Source organism: Lycium barbarum, chromosome 2, assembly GCF_019175385.1.
Source record: "Lycium barbarum isolate Lr01 chromosome 2, ASM1917538v2, whole genome shotgun sequence".
NCBI lineage: Eukaryota > Viridiplantae > Streptophyta > Magnoliopsida > Solanales > Solanaceae > Lycium > Lycium barbarum.
In genome coordinates this window covers 48747286-48754012 of record NC_083338.1, presented here as the reverse complement: position 1 = coordinate 48754012, position 6727 = coordinate 48747286, and the positions used below count along the sequence as shown (strand labels likewise).

Here is a 6727-nt window from a genome sequence, read left to right as displayed (position 1 = left end):
ACAATACTTCCACGCTACTTAGGGACCTCCAAATAGTGGGTTTATATCAAAGAAATAATTTTAGAGAGGCAAAAATGGGACTTGATTTTTCTTGGTTGTGGCCGAGAACCATGGGGGAGTGGAGGCTCTCCAAGTCTTGTTATTTTTCTTTAAGTGTAGAAGTGGGAAATGAGAAAGATGACTTAGTCTTTTTTTTTTTAAGTATCCACAAATATCTCCCTTTGTTTATGGACCACACATGTGTTGGACCAATTAAAATTGGCCACACAATGTGTGGGACCTTTTCAAGTCCACATGGCCACCATGGATTTTGGTGCAAGATTTTTAAATTTCAATTTTATGAATTGTGGTCCCAATTTTTTCTAAGTGTCCAATGCCCTCAATTTCATATTCAACTTATGTCTCAAAATAAAATCAAATGGTTAAAAGTCCCGACTTCAAATCCCGGAATAGTCTTGGCCCTTAATTGTCATAGTTAATCCGGGTTGTCCCAATGTATAAAAATACGGGACGTAACAATATTGAATAGCGAAGAACATAATGTATGAGAATTCATAATGGTTGCTATTGATTAGACTAAGAAGAAAGTAATTGCAGCTGTCTTGCCTTATTCTCCAAAGCTCCAAAATCAATAGAGTATTCAATGTTAGGAGAATAAAGTCTAAAACTAATAATGAATGATACATAAAACCCAATAAGAAACTATTTATAAAGTCCAAAAACTTAGAATCTTCTTGAAGACAAAATTGCCCCGACAGAACAAAGTACGGGATGTACAATTAAGTACGTCCCATACTTCTTCAAGAATTAGGTCAACAAGTACGGGCTACATTTACGGATCGTACTTCAAAGTACGTCCCGTCCTTTTTGCCCCTACCTCGTCTTCCAAAACTGGAGCATTCTGTCTCTTGCAATTGACGTACATGATCCATGTACGGGACGCACAAATATGTACAGCCCATACTTCTGCAAAATGTGTAGACTTCAGTGAAAATTCCTTATTTTTTCCTTTTAGTACTCATTTTGTTGTAACACAATAAAAACACATCAAAACAACACAAACTTGCTTAAAAACAAGCAAAACTTATAGTCAAAAAGCATTGTATGTGCCGTAATTTCATGGCACATCAATGGACTATACTCTATATGCAACTATTGTGAATATGTACAAGTGGTATGATGTAACCTACGAGACAAATGTGCATTACAATTGATTTATGTTATGTAAATGAGACTAGTGGCCCATGACATGCATCTGACTACGAGTGAACCCACACGCACTGTATGAAGCCTCTATGAATGCTTATTACTGAACAACTGATACAAATGCCAGAACAGGGCCTTGAGCTACCCAAAGCCTTTAATATTACTGAAATCATTAAACCTGACTAAGCCCCAGATGGAAATGGAGCCTACAATACCTTTGCTGAATAACCGTAATGTCTAAAGAGGATGCCTGCCATCCCATAAATCAGCACCGAAAGATTGTACCGAGTACGCAAGGAAGACATAAAAAATATACCATAAACTGAAGCTCATTGAATAGACAACTGTAATCAAGCAAATACAACTGAAGACTCTAAAACTCTCTACAGGGACACTTACTGAACCTTATTGTACTTTTATTGTTCTGAACTTTCTTTGGGATCTTTCTGATGATGTCTTTGGGTCGCTATATGGAGCGACATTTTGGAATCTTTCACTATAATACTTTGGATCACTGTTTATTAGATTCTTGCTTTACTTTCCATAGAAACTGTATGCCACACTAGGCCAAATGGAATGCAACATAAAATATCAATGCAATACCGTAATATGAAGTGCTCTAAGGTGGTACCTAAGCATTTCATAGACCGTCCATAGGAGCCATATGTATTTAGGCTGGACTATGTGTTTCATCTTTAGACCGTCCATAGTCGACCATGACTGTGCATCTATGCGTTTCATAGTCCGTCCATAGTGCATATAATTTTTGAACAACTATGCACCTATGAGTTTCATAGTCAGTCCATAGGGCATTTACTCTCTAAACATGCAATGAACATGATGCAAATACAAATGAGTTTTCATATAACATACATAAAGACATATACGATAAGCATTTAGGGAGTCTTTGCTCATTAGCTTTTGGAATCACTTAACTTGCTTCTTATAATACTGTTCAAATGATAAATTGGTTTACTAATTGAAAGTTTTACATGATACAAATGATATCACAGGGAAGGACAACTTAATATGAATGGAAGACTCGTAACGATTTATTCTCTAAAGCTCAATTAAATGAAGAACAACTAATGATACTTTTTTCCATTGATTACGATAGGAACACACTCCCATACTATGCTACGATTCTCTTGACCACCTCACTTGGAAGATCTATGAATGTCTATGTCTATGTAACTCATTTTAAGGAAGCCATATAACTCATAAAGAATCTAGATACTCATAATATGGTTTATCTGACGTTATGCTTTATAACCCCTTTACAATATTTTGTATACTAATCATATGAAGACTTAAAGCTAGGACACTAGTGCTACATGAAAGAACTTTTTAACATGTATAAGATATTCAAGATACTTTACTTTTAGGAAATGAAATGGGAAAGGAACATATTATGATATTATGCCCAAGAACACAAACACGGTTTGGAACTGTGCACTTACTGCTTTACACAATTAGGAAAGCGTAATCTAATACGTCTAAGATCAAATGGGAGGAAAAAATGTATCCAAATAAAAGAATCGCAAATATACACCTCTTGAAACTCATACAGAGGGAGAAACATATAACTAGGCCCCATGTGGATAGATCTGATATAGACACCAGCACATACTGTTCTGTGGAACTTCTTTACTACCTTTTGAACTCATATTCTATCTTACCTGAACCATCTTACTCTCAGGAGGAACTATGTTTCTCTTAGTCAACTAGATTCATCTTATGGAACATTATATAACCTAATATTGCCATTCCAAATATTATTAACACCTTTTCCACCCTTAAATTGAGAACTATAGACCCTCTGAATGATTATCTAACCTGTTAACACAATTCACCTCAAGTACGATCTAGAATCCATTCACGATACTCTAGAACTACCATATAATTTGTCTTACTAACTTTCTATATTCCAACAATAACCGAATAAACTCACAGTACCGTTCATCTTGCACAAGCTCTATGGCTCGTTAAGTAACACTTTAGGAATTCTCAACGTAATTTACTATAAGTACTTATCCACTTTCAGTCTCGACCCTATAGGAACTATCAATATCATTCACCTTAGACAACTCTCTATACCCCGCAACGGTTTCTTAGATCTTGTTCACATAACATCCTTCACCTTAATGACATTTTATAATCTCATAACGACACTAGTAAGCTCTCAACGTACCTTACTTTATCTAAAGATATGCAGCTTCTCAATTATACTTCTAGAATCCATCTCGCACCTCATCCGAGGTATCGTTTACCTTAAACCAGGTTTTATAAGTCCTTTCTATCATATTCAACAACTATCAACATCATCATGTTTATGGGAAACTCTAATCCCATCATAGCAACTTGGAACTAGACTCTTAGAGTGAAACACTTGAATAACAACTGATTATGGACTTATATCACTTCTTAGAACACTTGTGAGACTTATGACATGGAATCATTGCACTTGAAAAGCTCTAGGCCTCATAGTTCACATAAGAAACAAATAACACTTGTCGTGTCGTAGTGGCGAATCAAGAAACATCCTTACGTACCTTTAAGTAGACCTTTCAACCGAGATGGAAAGACCAACCTCCTTCGCAAGTCAAGCTACAACAAGAAACAATACTACTATCAATAAAGGGAAACATAACAACTAGTCGACAATGGCAACTCACTCTATGCGGGATTCTATGGTGTGTAGCTCCCCCTAACTCCCCTCTATTCTTCATAACATCACATGGACACAATTACGTAAATATCTCCAGCCCCGTTCATACAACAAGAACAACCCCACTTACCACACAACACAATTAGCAATTCAATTACATCAATTCAATCTTCAACTTGCTAACTAATCATAAGCAATGGCTTCTAAAACATCAACTAGTTTATATACAATACTTTCATATTTCAAACACCTAAATCATTATAAGAGCAGTCTCACAACTCCATATAGCACCATATGACTTACTTCTATACCTCATAACACCATTAGTAACACGTGAATACAAATATCTCTACACATCCAATAACTTCTAGCATGATATACAATAAAACTATTAACTTAGCTACACCAATCGACCTTCAATCTTACCAACCGGTAGCATCTAAGCTTTTCTACAACATCAAACTAACTCATATATAACATACTAACATCTCCATCATATTAACATGATAAGAACAACCCCACAATATCATAAAATCAGTCCCCACGTGTTATACAACACAACTAGTAACTCAACTTGAACATACAACCACCAGTTCATACTTTCTTAGCCAATAAACATATCTAGAGCTCAAATTAATCTGTATACATGAAGGAGAAGATAACTCTTATCTTAGATCTCAAGATTCACACCTTAGCTTTACCTTACTTCCTCTTGAAAGAACTTCAGATCCAACAACTAAGAGAAGAGTACAACTATACTTGTATTATGGATCCTCCAAAGCAAGATCTATGTTGTTTACCTTTGGATTTACTCTAGGATCATGTGTGAACTCTTTGGGAGTGTTTTGGGAGTTCAACTAGATTGGAAGAGAGAGGAAAAACATATGGGTTGCTGGTGGAGAGAGAGGAGAGAAGAAGAGAAAATGAGAAGATAAAATCAGGCTTGGCCTTCTAAGGCCCAAACCGACCCCCTACTGTTTGCTTTTTCCTTTTTACCCCTATTTTTTTTGGTCCACATAAATTAAGTAGGTGATGCACCTACTTAGGCAAGTAGGTTACTAATTTCCTTTAAACATGTGTATTGTCCTCATTTAATAAGTAGGACGTGAAACATGTAGATCAAGAAAGTATGACATGTAATCAAATAGCTCGAGCAAGTAGGACAGGTAAGAAAGTAGCTCAAGCACATAGGACATCTAAGAAAGTAGGTGAAACACATAGGTGAAGCACGTAGGTGAAGCTAGTAGGTTGTCTACCTTTGTCCGATATTTTAATCGCTTATGAGTCTCATTACTTAATTAGACTTAACATTTACATACACTTGGACCCTTAGACAAAAACTATAACTTTACTCTTCCACATTCAGTAACCTCGTCAATGTCAACTTTGTCTTATACATGTTAAGAAGTACGGGGTGTTATAGATAACTCCCATTTAAGGGGATTCTTGACATTAAAATGAATTATATTATAATATAATGAATTATATTATAATACCACAAAGGAATTTGCTCAGTTTTTTGACTATATAGAAATAGATTTACACCCAATACATCAAGTGAGTTCTTATTTGAATGTAACGTTTATTATTTGGTATGCGTATTCCATTCAGCATCCACTATGAAGTCTAAATTTGGTGTTTTAATTCTTTCAACATGCTATTTGGATTATGGCATTACAAAATTGGTAACAATCTTTCACTTTTGTAGTTACTTATTTTAAACAATACGGTTAGAAAGTCATACATAGTACCAGCTGAAGCTGCTCGCTTCCCCAATCACGACACAAATATTAATAGTGTGTACATTAATGTTGTGTATTAAATAGCCAATATTTATTTGTACAGTTCAACTATATATTGTTATTTGATATACGTTGGCGCTTCTACAGGAAAAATCACAATGTCAAGCGAATAAGAGCTAGGAAAAAAGTGCATGTCTATTAGCAAATTGAAGCAATAATAGAATGGATTATTAATGTTTTAGTCATTCAGACAAGATTAATAAAGCCATACAAAAATTTTAATGGTGAGGATGTCTATTGGCAAGTAATATTCGTTGACGAAGAGGTAATAAAATCTTAGGCCCTGTTTGGATATGGTTTGAAACCATGTTTGGATATGCAATTTGGATATTTTAAGGAGTATTTTCTCTTATAGACATGAAAACTCCACAAGTTGTGAAAACTATCAAAACATTCTCAATTCTTATACAATCTTACCAAATGAGCACATTCTCAATTCTTATACAATCTTACCAAATGAGCAAGTCATAGTTCATAACAAAATTAATACACTAATTCATAACAACCGGTTCAAAATTAATACTAGAAGACCTTTCGAAAAATACAACATCAATTGATCAAATTTTAGTTCAATAAATAAAATTAAACTATGGGTCTTTTTTACAAAATCAAAAGGTTGGTAGACATAAATAACATTTGGTGAAAGTTAATGAGATTGTTAAATGATTGATGGGGATAATTGTTAAAAATAACTACCAACTTATGTGTCTTTTTTTACAAAATATAAACTTATGAGTTAAATTTTATATTTAAAAAAGTTGAAACCATGGTTTCAAACCCCAAATCATGCCTTTTTGGATGATTTGGAGTTTGAAACCATGATTTCAAATCTTGATTTCAAACGCATGTCCAAACGCTGCCATGGTATGGCCAAACGCCTACTTTTTTCATATTCATTAGTTTCTGCAGGGCCTCCTTTATTGACTCTACTAGTTGCCTGCCTGACACAGGGAACAAAAATACAATCGATTCTTTTCAACACCCATGTTGAAAACTTGGAAGGTGATTACCCCGAAATTAGGTAATAAATTTAATTTGTAAGTGAGGTATA

The 6727-nt window shown here is 34.7% G+C and overlaps 1 long non-coding RNA gene across 2 annotated transcripts; it reads right to left on the bottom strand.

The window, feature by feature from the left end:
- Positions 1 to 602: 602 nt before the first annotated feature.
- On the bottom strand, positions 603 to 4935 carry LOC132626474 (uncharacterized). 2 transcript variants are annotated; one of them, XR_009577328.1, is made up of 2 exons: positions 4565 to 4935; positions 603 to 966 (listed from the first exon to the last, which is right to left on the bottom strand). It is a non-coding gene; the product is annotated as an uncharacterized LOC132626474 (long non-coding RNA). The 2 variants fall into 2 exon arrangements; XR_009577329.1 differs by having other exon boundaries at positions 4576 to 4935.
- Positions 4936 to 6727: the final 1792 nt, after the last annotated feature.